The sequence below is a fragment of the Perca fluviatilis genome, chromosome 9, assembly GCF_010015445.1.
Source record: "Perca fluviatilis chromosome 9, GENO_Pfluv_1.0, whole genome shotgun sequence".
Taxonomy (NCBI): Eukaryota; Metazoa; Chordata; class Actinopteri; order Perciformes; family Percidae; genus Perca; species Perca fluviatilis.
Window position 1 is genome coordinate 9871597 of NC_053120.1, and position 12649 is coordinate 9884245.

Genomic DNA, 12649 nt, shown 5'->3' on the forward strand with positions numbered 1-12649 from the left:
GGTGAAGTTGCCGCAGCCATTGCTTAATGCCCTCCTCCTGTTTCAATCAGGAACGCTATTCCCAAACAAAGTGAGAATAAGGGTGCATTTGCACCACACCCCACTTGGGTACTGTCATATACTTACCGTCTGGTAACAAACCTCGGTTTATAAATCCATGGAGACAAAAGTATTTATACTCTGCAACTAGCCATTCAATGATGAAGGTATGTTAAGTTTTGAAAACCCTTATAGCCAGCCTTCAGGTCCCTAGGACATCCTCTTCTTCCTTTATCTTCGCTTAAGATCAAAAACCCTAAAATGTTATGGATTACCATGGGGGAACAGTTTTAGATGCACCTAATCATAAAACGGCCAAGTTGAGAGACAGTGTCCCGCGGATTTATGCTAAACTGATGGCATTCAGAGGGAGAACTCCCAATACTAAAGTGAAATGGGATGAAGAGCTGAGCCCGCAGGGGAAACATAATTAATTAGAGCCAATGATTTTCCACTGTTCCAAGAACCCAAATCACCAGCAGATCCACTTTCCAACATATGCCATTGACATATTGGACTCCTCTAGAAGAGATATAGTCCCCAGCTTTCACCTTATTCCCTATTGCAATGCCCCGGCCAACCTGAACAAACTGGAACTTTCTTGCAATATGGTCTGGGGAGGCAACGAGGTGCGAGTTTCGGAATAAATAATATCTGATGTGATAGGATGCCTAACTTCTACTGACCCGGATTATTTTGTTAATTTCTAATGATGACTCCTAAATTACGAATCTATTTTGAGAGACAGAAATAAAACGGTTCATTGGCTCAACCCATACTGCCCGTTTCTGGTTCTACCAATTAGGCCATTTTTTATTCTAAAACTATTTCAGCACCCTGAAAAAATAAAAGTCCTTATCATTGTGGATTTTGTGAAATTGTTTAGTGCCCAAACCTTTATTATTTCTTTGCAAACCTGATTCTAGCCGGGCGAATAGATTAAATGACGACAGGTCTAGCCTAGCTAGTAGCCTAAAGTCAATTGTCATTCAGCGAGCACTTGAACGAGGGCTCTAGTCAGCCTCCAATTGTCTTAGTCTAAGCAGATAACTTTGTGGGTCGCCAGAGTATGGGCTACTTTCAACCACTAAAAAGGTAGTGGCTAATGAGAGTAAAAAATTAAATCTAACCAATGAGCAACATTAAGTAGGCTACAGGTGAGCATTTGTGTGGAACCAATCTGGAGATCCTCTCTGATCAAGCAGTGATGGCAAATTTGCATCTGAATCTAGCTCTAGCTTATCTTTCACTCACAGAGTCCACTTGTACAGCAACGTTAGGGACAAATCGCTAACCGTAGGCAAATGTAGCTTAGGAGTAGCCCACAATGTAGTTTTTAAAGTGTGCAATTAATAAGTTTTCCGTAATCTGGCTCTGAGCACCCTGCTAAAAATAGCATATACGCCGGCTGCAAAGTTACCTCCCTCTACCAGACACTTTATTATTCTTTTAACTGTCAAATGCAAATAAAAAATAAATAATTTGACCTGACAGATCATCATCAACAGACCTTCCATTCAGGATATCAGAACTGGAACAACAAACCTATTTTCTAGCACATAGTTATGCTTGAGCTCTCTACTGCAGCAGTTTAACAAAGCCAAGTAATCAACTATAGACCTATGGAAAAACTTGTAGCACAAGTATCAGTCCTATAATGACCTCAGCATCACAGAGAATTATGGCGCTGCTCAGCCAATTCCGGGGAATAACAGGGACCACCCCCTGATTACGCTTTTGTTTCTCCCACTGGCAGCGCCCACATGGTCGGGATGGCGGTGCTTCTTCTTCTGTTATATTGCCATAACAACTTTTGCATGACTGCCACCAATGGTTGGTCGCATGCATTACTAGAGCCTCAGGTGTGTGGAAACATGGAGGCCTACAATAACAAAAGATTTTCTGCTGTTTTCTTATGCGAAGCATCCAAACAGCACATCGCCTAGGTGTTTGTTTGTTCATATCTGGTGACAATGAACGGAAAAGACAATGTGTTGTTCCTTTTATACATGGGCCTATTATGAATAATTTTAAACATGTTATTTGGCATTTGTCCACAATAAACAGTTTATTGTCATTGAAATATGTTCAGTGACCCAAAGTCGCTCCGCATCAAAAGTCTGTGTTGTCAACAACGCATCACCCAACTGGGAAACCTCGGTTAGCAAAATCCAGCCCAAGTTTCAATTATTTTGATGTTCAAGTAGGTCTATACAGTTGTTTTCTGAATTGTGATGGGTGCGACCTAGCACTCTTTTAATAACATAAGTAATTCTGTGTATGAAATGGGTTGAGAAATGGAAACGTTGTAGTGTTATTCAAGAAAAAATGCGGCCCCGGGTTTACGACATTAAAAACCAACTTACGGCAGGCTTTGATTGGCCAGGTATCCATGCTCGCTTGAGGTAACAGAAGCCGCATTTGTTCAGGATCCCGACCAATTGGCTATCTCAACTCAATTTCTCGAGGTCAATTCCTAACCTCAACTAATCGGGGCTCTTGTATGGCGGGTTTGCCGAACTGCTGGGTCGATCCATAATAACACGTTGTGTTGGAACCCATCTTGTGGTTTTCCAAGGAAATTAAATTTCCGCTTTAGTTGACAACAAAGTGAAGCAGGGTCTCAACTGCCGACAAATTGCCATTGTGATGTCGACATGTACTGAACGGATGCCGCCGTTTGCCACTGCTGTACCACTGTTGTAACACCTACAACTTAATATGGCTATTAATGAACTTTTTAAAGACATTCATAACTTAATTAGAACAATTATCACTTTTCCACATTTCCACAACTTCACCTTCTTCCTACACATTTAAAACCAGCAATCCAGTTTAGCATTAGCATTAGCTTTTCAAAAACCTTTAATTATTCCACATCTTTTTAAATTGGTGGTGTTATTTAACTTGTCAATTAAATTAATACTCACTAAAACCCTTCCCACTTTTCCAACTATTCTCACAACTTCACCTTCTTACCGGATTTAAGCTATTATCCAGTTTAGCTTTAGCAATTTAGCTATTCAGCATTCATGCAGCATTTTCTGCAGGAAATGCATTTTCACTTCTACATATGTATTTTTTTGTGAAGAACATGTCAGTTTGTTCCAGTTTATATCACTGCTGCCCCACAGATAAAATCAGCTGCTCAGGTTTCCACTAAAAACGGCGTGTATTTCTTTCATTCCCTTTTCCTCCATATTACTTTATTTTGCAGAATTCTGTTTAGCGTTGATGGCCAGCAATAAGTGATCAGTTCATTTCAAACCGCTTTCAGCCGGGGGTGGTTCTCACCCACGCATCTTTTCCAAACTGTTGTATAGTAGTAACTGTAGTATTTTCTTTTGTGTAAAAAACATTGTGTTGGTTTGTCTGATTTTCGTGCTGCTGCAGATAAAGTCAGCTGATGAGTGCCGGGACACAGTTCCGCTATTTCCAACCCCATATCATTAATTTCCTTAGAACTGCTTTTATTTTCATGAAGTTCTTTTTTGAAACAGCTGTCATGGGATAACAGTTCGGTAGTACAGACGTGACTCACCTCAGCTACCTCCTTACAGCATTAAAACAAACAAGCCATCTGTAGTCAATCTGGGGTTTTCACAAAATGCTTCAGCAGAATATTGTCACGACCTAGTCAACAGGATATGATAAACATAGCTTTAAGAGGCACACACTCAACCTACAGTAGGCTTCATCAACTAAGAACGACTGATTTTCTAGGCCAGTTAATGGTTTTGTCCTATTACTGCTCCCTGGTGGATAGATAAACCATTGCAACTAGTTCTTCACACAAAGGGCTTGGGGTAAGTTATTCCCGGAGCCTATTGCATCATTGTAGTTTTTAATGGCCAAGGACCCGCCACGCTACCTGCCGGGTCCCGCACGGAGGGACCGGAAATTTTAGATGGCTTCATCTATACATTTTATTTGGTGCATTAATATAGGACGTTAGCCAGTCAGTTTCAATCGAAACCTTTAATAGGTGTCCTTTAACAGTTTTATGGATACTCTGCAGCCAATCAGAATTGAGTATTCACCCAGTCAATTGAATACTTAACCTGATTTGCGCAAGAGGTCCGTGATCTAGAAACCTATTAACCATTACTGATTGTTAACTGTATACCAATGTTATTGACTTTAAATCTTGCTAGCATGACGTTAGCTTTCTGGCTCGTAGCTCGTCTGAGCCAAAGGGTTCTATGAGCTGAGTGGACTACCAATATCCAACACGGTCTCACGGCAGTGAAATGGTCACGTTATTTTTAATCTATTGATTCATGTTCACGGACACGCTTATCTCGTTTATATCGTTGGTGGTCAGCACGTAAATGGGAAGCATCTATACAGAAGTTGGGTTTAGTAAAAGAAGAACGGGAAAGTAAACGCTACACCGCCCGGCATGATCCGCGGTCTCTGGGGGGGCACCGGGACAACAACGTGTCGGTTGAGTTTAAAAGAACAACAGGGAAACTTACGCACGCCGACACGATCCCCGGTCTCTGGGGTGGAAGTCCCCGGTGTGTTGATAGACCCATGCACCACCTCAACCAACCTCCCCCTGGCCCGGATTTCAGCATTTCATACTACTCACTACCATAAGTCGGGCTGTGATCACAAAAGATACTTCCCATTGAAATACATTAGTTTAAAATACGTGCCGTCCACCACAAAATAAACGAGATAACAATATATGGTGTGTATATCGAGTTGTCTTCTCTGAAATGCCCACGAAAAAATTTCTCTTAAGGGAGACAAAAGGCTTATCCTATTGTATTAATTTGGTTTTACTAGTGTACTGCGTTGTGTGTACTTTCCGATCATATCAATCACCCACCAATCGGTCCCAAAACGTCTGTAAACTGTTGTAAATTCTTACAACTCTTCACTGAAAGGGTCAAGCAGGCCTGCCTTCTTGCACGATCCACATTTTTTCAAAACTTCGCCATTTTCAGTGTCTAGCTTTTTATAGCTCCAAGTTTGTTTTTGTTTCCCAAAGTGAAAGGATTTTATAAACAGCAAATTCCTGGAAATGTACTCCGTTGATCAAACATCAAACATCTTTTTATCTGCCACACCAAGATTTATTTTATTCTCCTGTTTTATATATTCTCAACAAAGGACCATTCAGGTAGTAAATAACGCTACTAATGTCAGGCTACTCTTAAAGAAAAACACATTAGAATAAATGCAAAATGATCAAAGACATAAAATTATAATTTGAATAGTTACTTTGTCCAGGCGATGTGTGTAAATATCCAAACAAACAAATAAGTAATATTCTTTCCATGATGACTGGTGTTACTTATCACCACTCCAGGCACAGGCACATATTCTGTTAATCATTGTATTTTTGCAGTTAGTTTGTGAATCACCCTCCCTCCTTGGTTGAGTGACAAGGCATTGTTGACAGACGCCATTTCTTCACAACCCGAAAACCCGGAACACATACACATCACGTACATGACAAGGATAAAAAAAATAGGACGCTACGAACCAAATCATAAAACATGGTTTAATTGATAAAAAAATATCGGGCTTAGGCAGACAATTGAATTTTTCTGAGATAATTAATTAGTTGAATTGCTTTATGAGTCAGCTTCTAGTAAGTAATGATTGTGAAGGTAGCTTAGTCTTTGTACACTTGGGTCTTTGTTTCCAATGTTTTTATCAGTGAAATTGCTCTTTTCCTCGAGGGATGATATTTCCAATTCTAAACAGAAGCCAAGATGGGAAATTATTTGCCAGAGTATGTCATATCAAGTTAATTAGAGAGTCTTGAGGGCAGAATGTTTTTGATTTCAACACAGGTACAAGCTTACTAACATAAGTTTATGAAAGAGTTGGAGATTTTATTGATATTTATTTGAATGACTTTTCTGCATAAGCAGTGCAAAATGGGTTTCTTTGTATTTGATTTAAGACATAATATATATTTGAATTCATAAAGGCACAGGTTACTGTAACAACACTTTTACAGGACTAATCTGCTCTCTGCTTTGCAGTCCTGTATAAAATCTACTGTTCTACATTACTTTGTTTTACTGGTATCACTACTTTAATTACATGCACATGCTTTGAACTCTAAGCTTAACTTTAATCATTAAAAAATAACTGAATTCTGGTTTCAATATATTCTACCACGATCTGGTTATTTAGAGAGAGAGATAGATAGATAGATAGATAGATAGATAGATAGATAGATAGATAGATAGATAGATAGATAGATATACCAACACTGAAGACTTATGCTGCTTGTGCTGTTGTGTGTTTCTATATTCAGTGTTCTAATTATTTTGCTGTGAAAGCATAGACTAGTAAGGGCAAACAGTAAGACTAAATTATGGTAGCATATTTTACTTTTAATATTATTGCTTCAAGAGGATGCAGGGCCTTTTTGGTAACTTTGTTAATAAACATCACCAGTAAATCATAAATTGATATTAAACCCAAAAGGCATAGTATATAAGTATCCCTAACGGTTGATTGGGATTAAAAGCGCTGCACAACCAGTGCATATACGTATTTCCACCATGGATGTATAAGGTCTCCACTTTCACGATGGATGTATCAAAAAAAAAAAAAAAAAAAAAAAAAACTGCCTTGTATAAAATTAGCCCGATGATTGGTGCTTCTTCAGCACTATAGGACCCATTGCCCATACATGGATGTAGAATAAAACCTGCCAATGTACAAAAGTGAAGCAAACATATCCTGGATAGGGGAAAGCAGGTACCGGGACCTGTGGACATGGTTCTTTGTTTCAGAAGTTATTACTAAAAAGTAAAATTCCCTAACATTTGGTGTGACTGTAAAAGGGGGGGCGTGTGGCGTAAAATATAAAATTATTGTACAGGGGCCGACAATGCCACCTAGGTTTTAGTGAGGCCTAGGACCTCTTAAAATTAGATTCCAATTCAAGAAGAAAGATTAAAACAGGTCCTTTGTACCGGGAGGCCGGTTAAAACAAGTGTATTTAAAACTATGAATAAAAACCAGATGAGGAATAACAAAATTTAAAAAGAATAAAATAAACCAATTAAAACTCCTCCTTAAAAGAATTTAAAACTAAAACACAACAAACTAAAAGTCAAGCAAAAAAATAGTCAACAGAACAGGGGTGAGGGATTAAAATGTCCACAGGTCTCCGCTGGCAACCAGCTTCTTTATCGTTTGGCTCCTCTCCTGGGGCATAGTCTGTAAAAGAGAACTCTATGCCAGTCAAACATCCTTTAAAAGTGCCACCGCTTCATACAATTCACACAACAAACACCGGTCTTAGAAAGAGACTTACGCGCAAGGGAGAAGTTTTACCTTCTCCCACTGTTGCCGCTAGCAAACGGTGTTTGAGTTTCTCTGTGTTGCTCTGTCTGCTCCTCTGTCTGTTCCATTCCATCTGTGGTGCTCTCATTCTGTCCATGTCCTCCTCCATGTTCTCCTGTTGGTCTCTTGCAGTACGTCTTCGCTCTCGGTGTCCTCCATCATGTGCTTCTTCGCTCTCAGTGGCCTCCATCTTTTGCTTCTTCGCTCTCAGTGTCCTCCATCTTCCCCTCACTGTTGCTGTTCTGCCCTTTTTATCTTAAAAAAAACCACAGTCAATCCCTTCTCTGGCTCCCAGGTGCAAGTCCTTTACCCTGATTGCTAAAATGTTCACTGGCGGAAGTAAAACCAACATTAAAAACACACACCACACATTTCAAAATAAAAGCATGCAATATAAAAGCTAAAAACCACAGCAAATCCAATAAAAGCATGCTCAAATAAAATCAACTTCTGCCCTGTGACATGACCATTTTTATATTCAATAAGTTTTTGTTCCCATTAAACTCTTCCTCTAACTTAATGACAAATCTATTAAATGTAAAGACTCTCATTCAGCTGACTGTGTAAATCCTCGACCTGCTTTGTCTTGTCTCTGTTTGAATGCACTACGCAGGATCTGCATGCATTACATGCAATAGAATAGCTTCCCCAAATTCTGATATAATTACTGTCTATCTTTTGGTATGTGAAGTGAGTGCTCTGACAAATATGGATTCAGTGCTATGGGTATATTGCGACAGTGTTCCCTTTATGTTCATTTTAAAGGACAATTCGCGTAAAACGAACCTAGGGGTTATTAACAGATATGTACCCACTCGATCATTCTCTGGGACATGTTTTCATGCTAATCGAATGTGTTTGTAGCTTGAAAGAAGCTAAGCTGATTAGCTTACAACGCTAGTATTCGGGCACAGGGAAAGTAAAAACAAATTGCTATTTATACCACTAAAAGGCTCAAAATATCACCAAACTTCAGTGGTAGCATAATGAGGGTCCCTAAATGTTAACCAAAACATTGAGAACATTGTAAGTGTACAGACAGTTTATTGAACGAAGAGCTGCGGGAGCTCCGTGAAAGGGGCCGCGAGAGAGCTACCGGAGTCAATGCCCGCACAGCCCACCGTGCCGAGGGAAACTGGTGGTGTACCTGCGGACATTGTGAAGCTATGACCACCGAACAGGAGTGTCTGTGTTGCACGGAGTGGGTCCTGTTGCGTGCGACACCCAAGAGACACTGTGTTTTGCACAGTCTGAAGATTTTCCCTCTCTGATAAACAGGGCTGTACTTGAAACTTTTTTCCATGTCCCGAAAATAAATTGGAGACAGCGCCCAGACCGGAGGGCTGGCTAGTATAGCTACACTAGGCAAGGCAAGGCAAGGCAGCTTTATTTGTATAGCACATTTCAGCAACAGGGCAATTCAAAGTGCTTTACATAAAACATTAAAGAGCAGTTAGAAAACAATTTTAAACAATTTTAAAACATTAATAAACAAATTAAAACAAGAATAAAATTGATAGTGCAGTATAAGAATAAAAGTTACAGTGCAGTATAAGAAATTAAAGTTAATAAAATAGATTATTTAAAGAAAAGCAACATCAAAAGATAGGTCTTTAGCTTAGATTTAAAAGAACTGAGAGTTTCAGCGGACCTGCAGGTTTCTGGGAGTTTGTTCCAGATATGTGGAGCATAAAAACTGAACGCTGCTTCCCCCTGTTTAGTTCTGACTCTGGGGACAACAAGTAGACCTGTCCCAGACGACCTGAGAGGTCTGGGTGGGTCATAGTGTAGTAGCAGATCAGAAATGTATTTTGGCCCTAAACCGTTTAGTGATTTATAAACCAGTAAAAGTATTTTGAAATCAATTCTTTGAGGCACTGGAAGCCAGTGTAAAGACTTCAGTACTGGAGTGATGTGATCCACTTTCCTGGTTTTAGTGAGGACTCGAGCAGCAGCGTTCTGAATCAGCTGCAGCTGTCTGATTGATTTTTTAGGGAGACCTGTAAAGACACCGTTACAGTAGTCAAGTCTACTGAAGATAAAAGCATGGACAAGTTTTTCCAGATCTTGCTGAGACATAAGTCCTCTAACCCTTGATATATTTTTAAGGTGATAATATGCTGATTTTTTAATTATGTTAATGTGGCTGTTAAAATTTAGGTCTGAGTCCATGACTACACCAAGATTTCTGGCTTTGTCTGTTGTTTTTATTAACATTGTCGTTTGAAGCTGCGCTGACTTTCAATCGTTCCTCTTTTGCTCCAAAAAACAACCACCTCCGTTTTTCTTCATTTAATTTAAGAAAGTTCTGGCACATCCAATCATTAATTTGTTCAATGCACATATTTAATTGTTGTATTGGGCTATAGTTCCCTGGCGATAAGGTTATGTAAATTTGTGTGTCATCTGCATAACTATGGTAAGTTATTTTGTTGTTTTCCATAATCTGAGCCAGTGGAAGCATGTAGATGTTGAACAGAAGAGGCCCCAGAACTGAGCCTTGGGGAACTCCGCACGTCATGTTTGTATGCTCAGATGTATAATTACCTATAGACACAAAGTAGTCCCTATTCTTTAAATAGGATTCAAACCACTTTAGTACTGAGCCAGAAAGACCAACCCAGTTTTCCAATCGGTCAAGCAATATGTCATGGTCTACTGTATCAAATGCAGCACTAAGATCAAGTAATACTAAGACTGAAATTTTGCCACTATCTGTGTTTAAGTGGATGTCATTAAAGACTTTAACAAGAGCCGTCTCAGTGCTGTGGTGTGGTCGAAAACCTGACTGGAAGGCATCAAAACTGTTGTTTAGCAATAAGAAAAGATTGAGTTGTTGAAAAACCACTTTTTCTATGATTTTACTTAAAAATGGAAGGTTTGATATTGGCCTATAGTTGCTCATTAGTGTCGTGTCTATATTGTTCTTTTTTAGGAGTGGCTTGATGACTGCAGTTTTCAGGGCCTGTGGAAAGATACCTGAGAGCAGAGATGTGTTTACAATCTGTAGAAGATCAGAAGCCAAACACTTCGAAACATTTTTGAAAACACCCGTTGGTAGAATATCAAGGCAACAGGAGGAGGTTTTCAGATGTTGTATAATGTCCTCCAGGTTTTTAAGGTTGATCGTATGAAATTGTGTCATGTTGGAATTTGTTTTGCGTGCATACTGTGACAACACATATCCTGTACTTGATATGGAGGCACTGACTGTTTGTCTAATTTTCTGAATTTTGTCTGTGAAGAAGGAGGCAAAGTCGTTGCAAGCCTTGGTAGACAACAGTTCAGATGCTACCGGTACTGGAGGGTTTGTTAATCTATCAACAGTAGCAAACAAAGCACGTGAATTATTATTGTTTCTGGCGATAATGTCAGAGAAAAAGGACCGTCTTGCATTTCTTAGTTCCAGATTATAAATGCGAAGTCTCTCTTTATAAGTGTTATAATGGACCTGGAGATTAGATTTTTCGCCAACTGCGTTCAGCTTTTCGACACTCTCTTTTTCTGTTCTCACACCTATAAAATTTCTCCATGGAGATCTTTTCTTACCAGAGACAGTTTTGACCTTAGTGGAGACAATAGCATCAATAACATTCGTAATTTTACAGTTGAAATTATCTACCAGCTCAGTGACTGAGGCCCCAGTGAGGGTTGGTGTAGCGGAGAGAAAAAGCTGAATGAATGATTCACTGGTGTTTTCAGTGATATACCGTTTTCTGATTAACTTTGTTTGAACACTTTTGGGCACAGAGATAGTGCTGTTAAAGAAAACACTAGACAAGTTATGTTTTATATCAGTGCGATTATACCAATGAACTCCGGCTCACGCACACCTATTTGCATATAAAATTGGAACAAGAGAAAAAACACAGGGCACACCGCACACACAGCAGACCAAATAAATAATATGACCACAGTCATAACAGATATATTGAGCAAATTGCTTTTGATTTTAGTTTGTATTGCCAGCTGTAAGTCATGTTTTCAAGATGGCGGCTGTATGTAAACATGAACGCGAGTGTCTTTATAATCTATCTTTTCAATAAACTGTCTGTACATTTACAAAGTTCTCAATGCTTCGGTTAACATTTAGGGACCCTCATTATGCTACTGTTGACGTTTGGTGATATTTTGAGCCTTTTTAGTGGTACAAAATAGTGATCTTTTTACTTTCCCTGTGCCACAAATACTAGTGTTGTAAGCTAATCAGCGGTCTGCGCTAGCTTCTTTCAAGCTACAAACACATTCGATTAGCATGAAAACGTCCTAGAGAATGATCGATTGGGTACACTCCTAGGTTCATTTTGCGCTGGAATTGTCCTTTAAGTAGTCCATTAAATTTACTTTTACATATTTCTTCCACAGTGCATATTGCATAATATTCAAATACTCTTCTCTCAACTGGCAGAATCTGAGAAGTCTGGAGGCCAGCACAGAGAGCTGCCCAGACAAAGATAATCAGCTAGGAAGACAGCCCAGCCTTGTGTTCCCAGCACTACAGAGAAGGTGAAAAATAACAAATACACTTGTTTACAGGCCTCCCAAATCAGATAAACATTTCATAAAAGAATTCTCAGACTTTCTGTCTCATTATACAACATCCTATGACCGTTTCTTGATTTTCGGTGATTTTAATATCAATGTCTGTGCTCCAGGTAAACCCTTGGTTAGTGAGTTTTGCCATGTAATGGAGTTATTCGGCCTCCTCCAGGACATAAATCAGGCGACCCATGTTCATGGGCACACCCTTGATCTGATTTTATCCCATGGGTTTTCCATTGATATTATAAGCATTGAGGATGCATCCTTCTCTGACCATATGCCTATTGTGTTCAATGTTAAACTACTTAACTCACCGTACACAGCCAGATCTTCTGGCCACTACTCTCGTCATATTAACCCTTTTACCGCAACTCAGTTCTCTGAATGCTACTTGGGAAATGTTATCACTGAATCTATCACTGCCCATGATCACCTTTTGAGCCCTGATGAGCTAATATCCTTCTTCAACACATCTTGCTCAGCTATCCTTGAAATTGTGGCCCCTCTTAAACTCAGACACCATAATTTTAAATCTCAACAGTGGCTTGATGATTCCACCCGCCATCTCAGACAGGTTTGTCGAAGAGCTGAGCGTAAGTGGAAAAAAGATCACCTCCTAGTCTCTTTAGAAATATTCAGAAATTCCCCGGCCAGGGATAAGCATTTCTCTGACATTATAAGCAAACATTCCCATCGCCCTAGAATTTTATTTAATACCATAAACTCAATTGTTAACCCTCAAGTC

The 12649-nt window shown here is 39.4% G+C and overlaps 1 long non-coding RNA gene across 1 annotated transcript; it reads right to left on the reverse strand.

Annotated features, from left to right (window-relative positions):
• Nucleotides 1-7085: 7085 nt before the first annotated feature.
• On the reverse strand, nucleotides 7086-7510 carry LOC120565873. The gene is made up of 2 exons (XR_005640300.1): nucleotides 7334-7510; nucleotides 7086-7236 (listed from the first exon to the last, which is right to left on the reverse strand). It is a non-coding gene; the product is annotated as an uncharacterized LOC120565873 (long non-coding RNA).
• Nucleotides 7511-12649: the final 5139 nt, after the last annotated feature.